Source organism: Heterodontus francisci, chromosome 9 (genome assembly GCF_036365525.1).
Source record: "Heterodontus francisci isolate sHetFra1 chromosome 9, sHetFra1.hap1, whole genome shotgun sequence".
NCBI lineage: Eukaryota > Metazoa > Chordata > Chondrichthyes > Heterodontiformes > Heterodontidae > Heterodontus > Heterodontus francisci.
The window spans coordinates 59,497,191-59,511,851 of NC_090379.1; positions in this window are offsets into that span (position 1 = coordinate 59,497,191).

Sequence of the window (14,661 nt, forward strand, 5' to 3'; positions counted from 1 at the left end):
CACAGATTTTTCGTGGGCTTCTGAACAGAAACTTATGGTAATTAGAGAGCCATTTCAATGTGGCGCCCCCTAAAGAGGATCTGGGACTTGCGTGAACAGGGCACGCAATGGTGTGCCTCCTCAACCAATCAGATTGAAGAATCCTCACTGAGCTGCACAGCATTTAAACCAGGAAGTATAAATTAGAATATTTAATTCAATGTAAAATCATGTACAGAAAGCTAAATAAAGTAAAATGGTATTAAGAGAGAGAAATGGATAAAAGAGACACAGAGAAAAAGTTTTTAGAAATTAATTTTTTAAGACGCCAACAATATTTAAGATCCTAAGGGATGAGATTCCATGTTTGTAAAAGTAAATTTTCAGTGCCAGAGTGGTTGGGCTGGATTTTGTTGAGCTCCCGGCATCGGGCTCCGTGGCGGGGAGGTGCCGGAAGATCGCACCGGCAGCGGCCCGCCATGGAGCCTGAAGCCGGGAATGCCGGACCTGGCACATCCGCTGCTCCGTGGTGGAACCCGGATTTCAATATTCAAATCAGCTATTTAAATACATTTAAATGGAAGCTGGAGCGTTCTTACCGGCAGTTCCGGATCTTCCTGACGTGTGGCACTCCCGCACCTTCACTTTCCCATCTAGGGAAAGCTGGCACCACTGAGGTGGGGAAGGGGGGAACTCAGCATTTGCAGTGAAGTTGGGGGGGGGAGGGGTCAACTTTGCGTTGTCAGAGTAGGGGGGGAGGGTTGAACTCTGCACTTGGATCAGTTGTGGGGGTGAAAGGGGTCAACTCTGCACTTAGTGCAATTGGGATGGAAAAGAGGTAATCTGGGTTTTTCTGGTCTAGTTGTGGGGGGGGGTCAAACTTTATTTTTGTTGCAGTTGGGGAGGAAATGGGGTCAACTTTGATCTGTCAATACAACCCTGGCAGCCCTTTAGAAATGGCTTCAGCACCTGCGCAGCTACAGGCGGTGCCGTTGACGGGGTTACCGAGGCTGCCCCTGCCAGCTGATTGGGGGCGGGTGGCCGCCCTGCATATTATAATGAGCCACCGGGCTGATGATTGTGGCGGTGTGGCGGCACATGGCCCATGTGTGCGGGCTGCCATTTACTTCGTCCACCGCCGCAGCTCCCGGCGGCGCGAAAGCAACATTCAGCCCATTATTTGGCAGTAATGAAGACTTATCACACCATTAAAAATTAATTGCACTTGAATGGATAAGCCTTAACTTTTTCTTATTTGTACTTTCACTAGTGCACTGGCAGTAAACCAGATATTACAACCTTTAAGGTCATACTTTTTAACATACTCTTCAGCTCCTGAAAATCTGACCGTAGGACCTCATACCTGTTCTCGCTGTGTCGTTGGTATCAACGTGTGTCACAACTTCCGGCTCACTCCCTTACCCCTGCAGAATATTCTGCACTCTCTCCGTGATGTCCTTTACCCCGGCACCAAGCAGGCAACTCATCATGCAGGAGTCACGTTGACGGTTGCAGAAATGTCTGTCCCTAACTATGGAATTATCTATAATGATTGCATTTCTATGCTTTGCTGCTCCCACCTGCGTAGTCCCTTGCCCATTGGTGGCATGATCTGGACTGCACTCCTTCAAGGTGTCATCACTCTCAGCAGTCTCGAATGCTGAGTACCAGATTGAGAGTGGCACACACCCCGAAGATTCCTGCACTTCCTACTCTTCCGGATGGCCACCCGTCTACTATCCTGAATTCTCACCGCCTGTGAGGTGACTACCTCCTGGAATGTACGATCCAGGAAAATCTCATCCTCCCTGATGCTCCGCAGTGACTCCAGCTGCCCCTCAAGGTCAGACATCCTGAGCTCAAGCAACTGGAGACACTTCATACACACATGGCCCTCCAAGACACATGAAATATCCTGAAGTCTCCACATGGCGCAGGAATTGCAAGCAACAGGTCTCAGCCGCCCATCCACGATCTGAGAAAAAATCTCTATTCCCTCTTTTAGAATCCACTTAATACCTTCTATAAAATTTTAATTTTACTTAATGCCTCTAGACCTGCTCTGTGCTAATAATACTAATTTCCTTAATATTATACTAACCCCAATTGGAAATTTTATTAATTAGGTAACTAGTTAAGCTATAAATGTAATACAGTACTTTATAGTTCCCTGGTCCTAGTTTAAACCACTGCCCTTGTTTTAAAAGAAAACCCTAATGAATCACCTACCTGCTGTCCTCTGACATCACTCCTTGCTTTTTTGGAAGTACACCGACCATGTTCAAGCTGTCCCCCCACTCTCTCTCTCTTTTATTCCACACTGCTGTTGCTGGTGTCTCTGATCATGTCCATGCTATTAGTAGTTTTATCTGAGCTCTCATGCCACGGGAACAGAGCTGGAATATGTGGCCCTGTGATAATGATGTCTTCACCTGATCTCTGGTACTTGTGGTGAGATATAAGGCCTTGTAGTAGTGGTGTTTCCATCTATTCCCTAGCAGTTGTAATGGGCTATGAGGCTTTGTGATGGTTAGCTGTGAATTAGTGATAGTGCTCTCACCTTTGAGTCAGATGGTTTTAGGTGCAAGTCCCACTCCAGAGACTTGAATTTACAATCTAAGCTGACACTCCAGTGCAGTATTAAAGGACTACTCCACAGCTGGAGGTGCTGTCTTTCTGATGTGGCATTAAATTGAAGTGCCATTTGTGGATGTAAAAGGCCCCATTTGTGAACATAAAAGTTCCCATGGCATGGTTTTGAAGAAGAGCAGGGAAGTTCTCCCTGGTATCCTGACCAATATTTATCCCTCAGCCAACATCACTAAAACTCATTATCACATTGCTGTTTGTGTGACCTTGTTATGCACAAACTGGTTGCTGTGTTTCCTTTCTTATAACAGTGACTACACTTCAAAAGTAGTTCATTAGTTATGAAGCACTTTGGAACATCCTGAAATTGTGAAAGGTGCTATATAAATGCAAGTTCTTTTCTTTTAGCTGTGTCCATCTGATTCCTGAACATTGTGGAGTGAGACTTTGTGACAGTAATGCATTCATGAAATATATCGGGCTGGATTTTGTTCCCAGCCCAATGTCGGGTCCCATGGTGGGTGGGTGGGGGGCGCGGAGAATTGGAGCAGCACGGAACCTGCCGCCAAGATTGCTGGGCCCGATCTTCCCAGTGGCGGGGAAGCTCTGAGGGGCCCCTCCATCACTCTGCAATGGGAACCTGCTTTCCATATGCTAATTAGATCTTTGCATTAATTTGAATGTGACCCACAGTGATCTTACCTTCAGTTCCTGATCTTCAGTGTGACGTGTGGTACTCACACACTTTCACTTTCTCGTCCAGGGAAAGCAGGCGCAACTGAAGTGGGGAAATGGTCAACTCTGCAGTATTTGTATAGGGCAGTGGGTAAGGAAGGGTCAACTCTGCATTTTGTTGAACTGTCTGCAGAGCTCGCAGCCATTTAAAAATGGCACCAGAACCTGCTCCCACATTAGGTGACGCTACGAACAGCGTTGCCAATGCCACCCCGTCATATGATTGGGGAGCAGCCACCGTGAATATGCTTAATGGCCGCCCACCACAGAATCACGGCACATGGGGCGGCCGCCATTTTCTGCGCCTGCTGCCGCTTCCGCCAGTAGGACGATGAAATCCAGCCTATAGTGTGCAACTCAGAATGGCAGGGACCATTAATCTTGATCCATTGGTGAAACCACTTATTTCACTGCGTTGATGAATATGATGAGAAATGAAAGTCATTTTGAGTTATAAATACCTGGATGTTTGGCTTTCAAACCAAAAAGCCAGAGAAAGTGCTAAATTTCTAACTTTAATGATAAACTGAGGAGATCTAGGCAGAAGCAGAGAGGCCTTAGAGGGAGTGGGAGAGCATAGTATATGTTCAGGAAAGTAAATTAAAACATCCACAAAGTATTTCTGGGTTGAGCTAAGTTAGCTGATCTCTCTTAGGGCAGTGGTAGTTTTAGGAACATTTCTTTAACTACTAAAGTTGATTTCTTTGTGTCTACAGGACTCCAGTTGTGTGCCTCAGGTTTTGTTTTAGGGCTGACAATTTGTTTGTTTTCACACAAATACCAGTAGATCATCATGAAATATCCTTTCACAGCATGGTCACAAGGTGGAGAAGATCTTCGGCTCTTAAAGGTTCAGTTTTAAACCAGTCAGTGTCCTTTCTCAGCTTCCAAAATAAAGTACTCACGTTGGAGTAGAGGGTGCATGGCAGTTACTTTCAAAGACAACTGTGAACACTCCTGTTTCTGCTATCAATCCACTCAACCTGGATATCACTTGTTTGGGGCAAAAAAAGTCCTAATTTAAGCAATACCAAACCAGGAACATACAATCACATGGATACTGCAAAAAAGTTTCAGTCTATCATGACTTCCATTTCTCTTGGAGATGGTTGAGTCCTTGCTTATGCTTAGCAATGATAATATATTTTGCTACTTGGCCACTACTCGACAATACAAGGCAAATTTTCAACAAATTTCTCCAGGCCCCCGATCTTTTGATATATAGCCCCAAAGGGCATGGATGACTTATATGTGATGCCTCGTGTCACAAAGAACAAAGAACAAAGAAAATTACAGCACAGGAACAGGCCCTTCGGCCCTCCAAGCCTACGCCGATCCAAATCCTCTATCTAAACCTGTCGCCTATTTTCTAAGGGTCTGTATCTCTTTACTTTTTGCCCATTCATGTATCTGTCTAGATACATCTTAAAAGACGCTATCGTGCCCGCGTCTACCACCTCCGCTGGCAATGCGTTCCATGCATCCACCACCCTCTGCGTAAAGAACTTTCCACGCATATCCCCCCTAAACTTTTCCCCTCACACTTTGAACTCGTGACCCCTCGTAATTGAATCCCCCACTCTGGGAAAAAGCTTCTTGCTATCCACTCTGTCTATACCTCTCATGATTTTGTACACCTCAATCAGGTCCCCCCTCAACCTCCGTCTTTCTAATGAAAATAATCCTAATCTACTCAACCTCTCTTCATAGCTAGCGCCCTCCATACCAGGCAACATCCTGGTGAACCTCCTCTGCACCCTCTCCAAAGCATCCATATCCTTTTGGTAATGTGGCGACCAGAACTGCACGCAGTATTCCAAATGTGGCCGAACCAAAGTCCTATACAACTGTAACATGACCTGTCAACTCTTGTACTCAATACCCCGTCCGATGAAGGAAAGCATGCCGTATGCCTTCTTGACCACTCTATTTACCTGCGTTGCCACCTTCAGGGAACAGTGGACCTGAACACCCAAATCTCTCTGTACATCAATTTTCCCCAGAACTTTTCCATTTACTGTATAGTTCACTCTTGAATTGGATCTTCCAAAATGCATCACCTCGCATTTGCCCTGATTGAACTCCATCTGCCATTTCTCTGCCCAACTCTCCAGTCTATCTATATTCTGCTGTATTCTCTGACAGTCCCCTTCACTATCTGCTACTCCACCAATCTTAGTGTCATCTGCAAACTTGCTAATCAGACCACCTATACTTTCCTCCAAATCATTTATGTATATCACAAACAACAGTGGTCCCAGTACGGATCCCTGTGGAACACCACTGGTCACATGTCTCCATTTTGAGAAACTCCCTTCCACTGCTACTCTCTGTCTCCTGTTGCCCAGCCAGTTCTTTATCCATCTAGCTAGTACACCTTGGACCCCATGCGCCTTCACTTTCTCCATCAGCCTACCATGGGGAACCTTATCAAACGCCTTACTGAAGTGCATGTATATGACATCTACAGCCCTTCCCTCATCAATCAACTTTGTCACTTCCTCAAAGAATTCTATTAAGTTGGTAAGACATGACCTTCCCTGCACAAAACCATGTTGCCTATCACTGATAAGCCCATTTTCTTCCAGATGGGAATAGATCCTATCCCTCAGTATCTTCTCCAGCAGCTTCCCTACCACTGACGTCAGGCTCACCGGTCTATAATTACCTGGATTATCCCTGCTCCCCTTCTTAAACAAGGGGCCAACATTAGCAATTCTCCAGTCCTCCGGGACCTCACCCGTGTTTAAGGATATTGCAAAGATATCTGTTAAGGCCCCAACTATTTCCTCTCTCGCTTCCCTCAGTAACCTGGGATAGATTCCATCCGGACCTGGGGACTTGTCCACCTTAATGCCTTTTAGAATACCCAACACTTCCTCCCTCCTTATGCCGACTTGACCTAGAGTAATCAAACATCTGTCCCTAACCTCAACATCCATCATGTCCCTCTCCTCGGTGAATACCGATGCAAAGTACTCGTTTAGAATCTCACCCATTTTCTCTGACTCCACGCATAACTTTCCTCCTTTATCCTTGAGTGGGCCAATCCTTTCTCTAGTTACCCTCTTGCTCCTTATATATGAATAAAAGGCTTTGGGATTTTCCTTAACCCTGTTTGCTAAAGATATTTCATGACCCCTTTTAGCCCTTTTAATTCCTCGTTTCAGATTTTGCCTACAATCCCGATATTCTTTCAAAGCTTCGTCTTTCTTCAGCCGCCTAGACCTTATGTATGCTTCCTTTTTCCTCTTAGCTAGTCTCACAATTTCACCTGTCATCCATGGTTCCCTAATCTTACCATTTCTACCCCTCATTTTCACAGGAACATGTCTCTCCTGCACGCTAATCAACCTCTCTTTAAAAGCCTCCCACATATCAAATGTGGATTTACCTTCAAACAGCTGCTCCCAATCTACGCAATCCGAACTTATGAACTATAAAAGGAACTTATGAACTAAACTCGAAAAGGACACTTTTCTTGTTAACAAAATGGAATAAGAGGTCAGGTGACCCTTCCTTTCCTGCCAGTACACAAAGAACTACAAGAACCATGAGCTAGTTTTCATGTCAGGACAAGTCTCGGAGAGTCATTAACATGCAAATGACCTTTCTGGACACATCCCTGAGAAATCATTAAAATGCAAATGACCTTTTCTGTGGTGATAGCTATTTCTCTCCAATTGACAGACTTTTTTGACTCCAAACTCAAATTCCAAAGAATGGGTGTGAAAAAAACTACTTTATCAAGGTGAGATGAGGATGAATCACACCCAGAATCCATTGTCTAACAATGGCCTCACCATTAGAAATCATTTATGAGGATAATGGATGAAGAAACTATGGTCACATACAGAAACTAGGTTTCTGATAAGGAACTTTAATAGAGGTAGACAAAGGAGATCCATCTATGCCATCAAAGAGACAGGACCCTGCCTAGGATTACCAACTTTGAACTATGTAGGCAGCGACTGGAGTTTGGCCTTGAACTCCCTACCTAAAAAATCATGCCAGGACTTCGCCATTCACCTTTGGCTGGAGTATAACAGGAGCAGTCTGCAACAGTGCATACTTCTTTCTGAACCTCCCAAGTCTTTCTTCAGTGAACAAGGGAAAAGATTACAGGCCTGCATTGTTTCAGGTCTGCACCCTGAGGAAAAACAAGTTTAGAAGAGGACACTCTTAAATCATCAGACCTAACGCATATTATCTTTATAATCTCTATCTTTTCTTGAGTGTGTGTGTATGTGCATGAGTGTGAGAGTGGGTGTTGTGTATATTTCGGTATTGTATAATAAACATTTATCTTTCTCTTGAACTTACGAGAAAATGTATTATTTGTCTGTTCTTGACAAAGTACTCAGGGTAAAAAAAAAACCTTCTTTTAAAACACCCTGTCTGTAACACTGGTGTGAAATGATCCTAGGATACCGTTGTGTATGCAGATGTCATATTTTGCATAAAGCAACCATTATGCAGAATGCATGATAAAGATGCACTGAAAAACAGGTCCAGACTAGCTCAGTCACATTGACACCATTAGCAGATGAAATGGTTAATGTGGTTTAGGAGAGTGAGATTATATACTGTGTCACTGCTGATTTAAACTTCTTTACTCAAGGCACTGACATATGCTCCATAGAGAAACCAACTTTTTACATACAAATTAATGAAACAACCAAGTTAGAGTTATACACACTGGTACCTATCAGAAGGATTGGAATTGAAATGGAGAAAAACATCAAATTGGAAATTTGAAAATTCAGGGTTGCTACCCCTGAATTAACACTTGGATTGGAAATGTGAGGGCTAGGAACAAATAATTCTTAGTCAGAATTATCCACAAGATAAAATGAGTGCTGGAGGATCTTTTAAGTCCTGGGGATGGTTTGTAGTGCGTGGTTGTATTTGGAGAATAATCTACTTTAAAACTGTGCTTGCTGTGCGATGTGTTATGATTTTCTTGCCAATATCATGATGTGCAATATTAAACGGCTGCTGGAATGGATGAATAAAGATCAGTATATGATGCTAACAAGATAATGAGGTGAATTTAGTCAATCCGTCGTGGGTCTTGGCAGTGGACCCGGAAGTGGATCCCGTTGCCGCTCGTCACATGTGCGGCTGGCCGACTGCAATCACTCAGCGGGCAGCCAATTATAATGGAGGCACGGGACCCGGTCAATTATGTGACGGGGTGTGGGGGGTGGCAAGGTGCCAATGGTGTCGTCAGCAAAGACAACACAGGTGCTGGCGCTATCTTTAAAGTGCTGCCAGCCCTGCTTTAACTGCTGCTTCACTGACAGACTTTGCTGCAGCTTTGCCTTTGATGCAGCTTTGACTTTGCTGCTGCTGTGTTGCTGTACTGCTGTGCTGCTGACTACCAAAGCACCCACCCCCCAGAGTCCCTCTGCTGCTGTACTGCTGTGCTGCTGACTAAGGCCGCAAAAGGCCAGGAGCTCTCCGGAAGCCAAGAGGGGCCATATCAAGTGCAAGACATGGGATGACTCCACAGTTCAGCAATACCTCCCTGGAGATTCTTCTCCAGACTGCAAGGGAAAGATGGGAGGTCCTCATCCCCAGCGATGGCAAGAAGAGGTCCTCCCACCTGACCAAGCATGCCTGGATGGTGATCGCAGAGGAGGTTAGCAGCCATGGGGTCACCCCTCATACATGGGTACAGTGCCACAAGAGGGGCAATGACTTCCTTCGTTCTGCCAAGGTAACTGCTCCATACCTTTCCAGTTTATGGATTGCAAGTGGCTACGCAGAAGGAAGTGATACATGGACAGGGAGGCACTATAACTGCGCTGGCAGAGGGGGTTTGGCATCACCTCATGCTGATAGATGCATGTATGCATCTTGGCCACAGGCCACCTTCCTTCATAGCTCACCCCCATTAACTCCCCTGAGAGTGGAAGGGAGATTGAGCTATATAGGAACCCTCAGTAGGGAACGAGGGGCTTCCACTAGCAGAACTGTCATATTGATCTCTCTGCAAAGTATGGCTATCTCCCTTTCTCCACATGCAGGATGTTACGACTCGCTGAGAGAGGTGTCTAGCGTTCCCTCTCAGCCTTCACTTGGTCTTACTGTAACAGGGTTTTATTTTAAATACACTGTGTTTTTAGCTCCCCCTTGGTGAATCCTTGTTCACCGCTTTCCAATTATAAGGCAAAGAAACCAGCACAAACGGGTTTTCTTAGATTTAAAGAAGTAAAGTTGAAATTTATTAAACTTGAACTTCAACTCTAATGCGGTTGACACCTATAGATACACGACACGCCCACGCTAGCATGCATACGTGATACATGCAAATAGAGACAGAAAAGAGCAGAAGAAAAATTAAGTGAAAAGTTTGAGACAATATCTGAAGAGTTGTTGTTATTGTTCTTCACGCTCACTATAGACTCCTTGATTGTAGGTAGATCTTGCTTTTCATTGGGGCCCAGTATTCTTCTTAAACATTGTTCCCTGTAGGAGACTTTTCTCTCTTGGGGTTCATGTGTCTTCAGTGGATTCAGAGGCTTGCGAGAAAGAGAGGGGAGCAGACAGGAGAGAGATCTTCTCAGTTCAGGAGCAAATAGACTTTCTGCCTTCAAACTCTCTGTGGCGAGTTCAAAAGAAAACCCTGGGACAGCCAGGTAGTTCATGTGACCAGCTGGTCTAACCAGTCCTGGCCCTTGTGGATTGTATCCTCCTTAGCAAGCCCTGGAATGCGCTTCCTCACCTTTGATCTCTGTTAGTATGCAAATGTTTTTTCCCAGCCATGGCTGATTTGTTTAACAAGTCATTTCCTCGCTCCAACAACAGTTAAAAATCAATGTTCATGACAAAATTGATATGCCTCATTCTTGGCAGTTGGGGGCCGAGCATGACAAGGACAAGAGGCCCATAACAGGAGGGAGACAGCCCGAACTGGCAGAGGCATCCCAGATCTTCAGCCACTCTCCACAGCTGAGGAGGAGGCACCAGAATTGACGGGGACCCAGGGCGGCCACACCATAGCTGATGGAAGATTGGAGTCTTCACGCAATAAAATGAGGATTGTCTTCCATCAACGTACAGTTAACATCTGGAGACCCACATCACGCATGTGTGACATGAAGAGATCTGCAGAGTCTTACCCACACACGTTTGAATTCCCTCATGCAGGTTGGCAGCCGCAGGAAACTCCAGCAGAAGGGGGACAGCCGTCAACCTTTGAGCAGGCGCAGTCACAGGCTGCACTGTCACATGACTGTCCTGCCCCTTCCACCAGTGTAGATAATTTCACCTCGGTGGGTTTCCGCTCAGCTGTAGAATCAGAGTCACAGCTGATGAGAGCACCTTTCACACGCCTGAGCAGCTGGCTAAGGCTGAGACAGCTGAGAACACTGACAGTCGGAGGACTGTGGGTGGCCAGGCCCACACTAAGCCCCAGGCTGATGACGAGCCTCTGGTATTGACAGCACAGGGCTAGACTGGCAGAAAGAGGTAAGGCAACATCTGGCAGAGACGCCAGAGGCCATGCACAGCCATAAGCGGACTATGGAGGAATCCATCCATGCCATAACTGCTGCCATGTCTCAGGCATATGAGTGCATGGCTTCCTCCATTGAGAGGTTGGCGACCCTCATGAAGAGCCAGATCCCACAAATACATGCAGACCTGCACACCATCACCTTGCCCATAACTTCGACACAGCAGTGGCAAGGCAAGAGAAGGATGAGGCGCCTGGAGTCTTCTCCAGCTCCTTGTTCTTGTCTGGTGAGTAGAGAGATTCAAGTGAACCTTGAAATGGAGGAGGAGATGCTGACTGCCACAGCTGGGGGCTCCCCTCAGGGCATTCTGAGTGTGGACATCGGCTCCTCAGCCCCTCTGCCAGTAAGCCCAGCTCCAGTAGCCGCGATGTCTGAGGACAGTCCTGCACCAGTGCCTCAGGCAGCCAGAGAACGGCCACCGAAGTCATCACAGGTCAAGAAACAGCCTAATCAGCACCCTGCATTCAGCCCAGCTGCTAGCGCACGGATTACACCTCATAGAAGCACTTGTAAACATATAAAGAAAACCACATAGAGACTCTTGGGGTTTCATGGGTGTTTGAAATGTGACAATTGCTTCATCATATAAAGTTCGTTTGTTTTTCAAATTAATTTTTATTTTGTAAAAGTGATTATTCTATCATGCACTAATGTGATCTCCTGGCTTTGCCTTTCCCTCTTAGTGGATGCCAATATAGGCACAACCCTCATTTGAATAGGGTCTCCCCTGGGTCACAGCGCGAGGTTCAATTGGGTGTTAGGCACGGAAGACAAATAGAAAGGAGGCGACAGACGGCATGCATTGAGATGAGTCTTTATTGTTTTTACTCTGAGTTGTCATCATGGTGGCTGGAAGCGGGTAAGTGTGAGACTGTCTCTTGCCTCCTTGGCCTGTCGCTCAATCTGCCTGGCCTCTGGTGAAGGGCTTCAACATCCAGGGCTGCCATGCTCATCTCCCTCCTCCATGTCCTCCTCATCTTGGGAGAAGTGGCATTCAATCGTGTCCTTATCATGCAAGGTCTTCCCCCCCTGCAGTGCTAGATTGTGCAGAGCCCAGCAGACCACCATGATACGCGAGACCCTCACTGGGGCATACTGCAGGGCTCCACCTGATTGATCCAGGCACCGGAATCTCATCCTCAGCAGCCCAATGGCCTGCTCGATGGTCGCTCAGGCAGAGCCGTGGCAATTGTTGTACCTCTCTTCCACTGCATTGCGAGGATTCCTCACAGGCGTCAGTAGCCATGTCTTCAATGGGTAGCCCTTGGCCCATGAAGGTGAGTGGCGGGGTGGGGGTTACTGAAAAGCTGTGGCACCTGGGGACTGTCGAAGTATGTAGGCTTCGTGGCTGCTTCCAGGGAAGTGGGCACATACCTGCAGGAAATGTTTTCGGTGGTAGCAGATCAGTTGCATGTTGATGGAATGGAGGCCCTTCCTGATGATGAAGGTGGCTGGCTGGGTCTGTTGGAGCCTTGATGGCGGCATGCTGCAATCTATCATACCTTTCACCTGGGGGAATCCAGCGATGGCACTGAACCCGATGGCCCTCGCAGCCTGACTGTCTGGGTCAGTCCAGTAGCGCACATAGTCATGGGCCCTCTTGAGCAGGGCATTGGTCACCTCCTTGATGCAGCAGTAGGCTGCTGCCTGGGAGACCCCACACATGTCCCCCGTGGTTTTCTTGGAATGATCCAGATGTGTAAAAAGTTAGTGCCACTATGATCTTCAGTGCCTCCAGCATTGGGCGGCCACCAAATCCCATAGGTTGCAACATGTCCTGTAGCATAGCACATAAGTCAGTGATGGTCTCCCTGGAGAGCAGCAGTCTTCTGTCATGCGTACAAGAAATGCAACGATAAAAAAATGTATAATATCTGAAGAGTTATAAAAACTTACTTTGTCTTTTAAAAAATGGATCTTTCTTTTTAAACAGTGAGCAATGCTCAAAAATGGCCACTTAAGGAAAAGGACTTGGCCTTTGTATATTCAAACTGTCTGACAGGGACAAAGGAAAATCTTTAAAGCTGAGAGGTGTCAATTGCACCCATCCCAAAATATTCAAGAATTGAATGGGTTCTTCTGAAACAAAAAAGTTGTGAAGTAGCCATGTCCTGGGCCATTGTGCGATCACCATGGGGGAGAGACCAAAGCGTCTCCTACCAGGAGACGAGATGTAACACAGCTTTACCTTTAAAAAGCAGCCTTGAGAGAGAGAGTCTGGAGGGAAACAGCTCAGAAAGAGCATCCAAGAAGCTGGGCTGACAGTGACATAGGGGTAATGACACTGAAATAGTAATCCAGATGCCCAGATCTATGCCCTGGGGACACAAGTTCAAATCCTACCTTGGCATTCAATTATTTAATAAGTTCAATTATTAATTGAATTGAATAAGTTCAATTATTAATTAATAAGTTCAATTATTAATCAATAAGTTAATTAATAATAAATTTGATAATAAGTAATAAATTTAATTAGTTAATAAGTTCAATTGATTAATAAAAGAAAATCTAGAATTGAAAGCTAGTCTCAGTAATAGTGCCATGAAACTATCATTGATTGTCGTAAAAACTCATCTGGTTCATTAATGTTCTTTAGGGAAGGAAATCAGTCGTCCTTACCTGGTCTTGTCTACATGTGACTCCAGACTAACAGCAATGTGGATTACTCTTAACTGCCCTCTGAAATGGCCTAGCAAGTCACTCAGTTGTCAAGGGCAATTAGGAATGGGAAACAAATGCTGGGCTGGCACCAGTACTGGGGGAAAATGGTGGCTGTACTGTTGGGACGGTCTACACCTGAATCATGCTGGAACCAGTGTTCTAGCGAGCTGCATAACTAGCGAAGTAGAGAGGGTTTTAAACTAAATAGTTGGGCAAGGGGCAAATCTGGGAAGATGTGGTAAATCAAAGAGTAGAGACAAGGCAAGATAGAAAGGTATTAATATGGGAAAAAATAAACAGACCATGACAGGAAGGGACAGTGAGTACAAATATAATAGTAAATCAGCAGACAAGGCTAGAGGTTACAAAAATAACAAAAAGATAAAACTAAAGGCAGCCTAGAGAGAGAGAGCCTGGAGAGAAACAGCCCAGAAAGCAGCTTCCAAGAAGCTGGGCTGACAGTGATATAGTGGTAATGACACTGAATGACACAGGTCAATGCCCTGGGGTCACAGGTTCAAATCCTACCTGGCTCAGATAAACTGATAGTGCAAATAGAAATAAATAATGATCTGATAGCCATTACAGAGACATGGCTGCAGGATGACATAAATTGGGACCTGAATATTGAAGGGTACATGACATTTAAGAAGGACAGGAAGCTATGAGAGGTGGAGGGGTGACTCTGTTAATTAATGATGGCATTAGCACAAGAGAGGGTTGACCTAAGTTCAGGACTCCAGGATGTAGAAGCAGTTTGGGTTGAGATGAAAAATGATAAAGGCAAGAGGTCACTTTTGGGAGTGGTGTACAGGCCCCCTAACAGTAACCAAAGGGTAAGATGAGGTGCAAAGCAAGAAATAATGGGAACTTGTCAGAAAGGTGCAACGATAATCATGGAGGTTTTTAATCTACATATAGACTGGAAAAATCAGATGGGAAAAGCTGGCCTAGATGAAGAGCTCATAGAATATTTTCGGGATTAATTCTTAGAACAGCATATTCTGGAGCCAACCAAACAGCTGGCTATACAAGACCTGGTATTGTGCAACGAGATAGGATTAATTCATGATCTCATAGTGAAAATGCCCCAAGTCAGCAGTGATCATAATATGATTGAATTTTACATTCAGTTTGAGGGAGGGAAGAGTGGGTCTAAGACTAGTATTTCAAA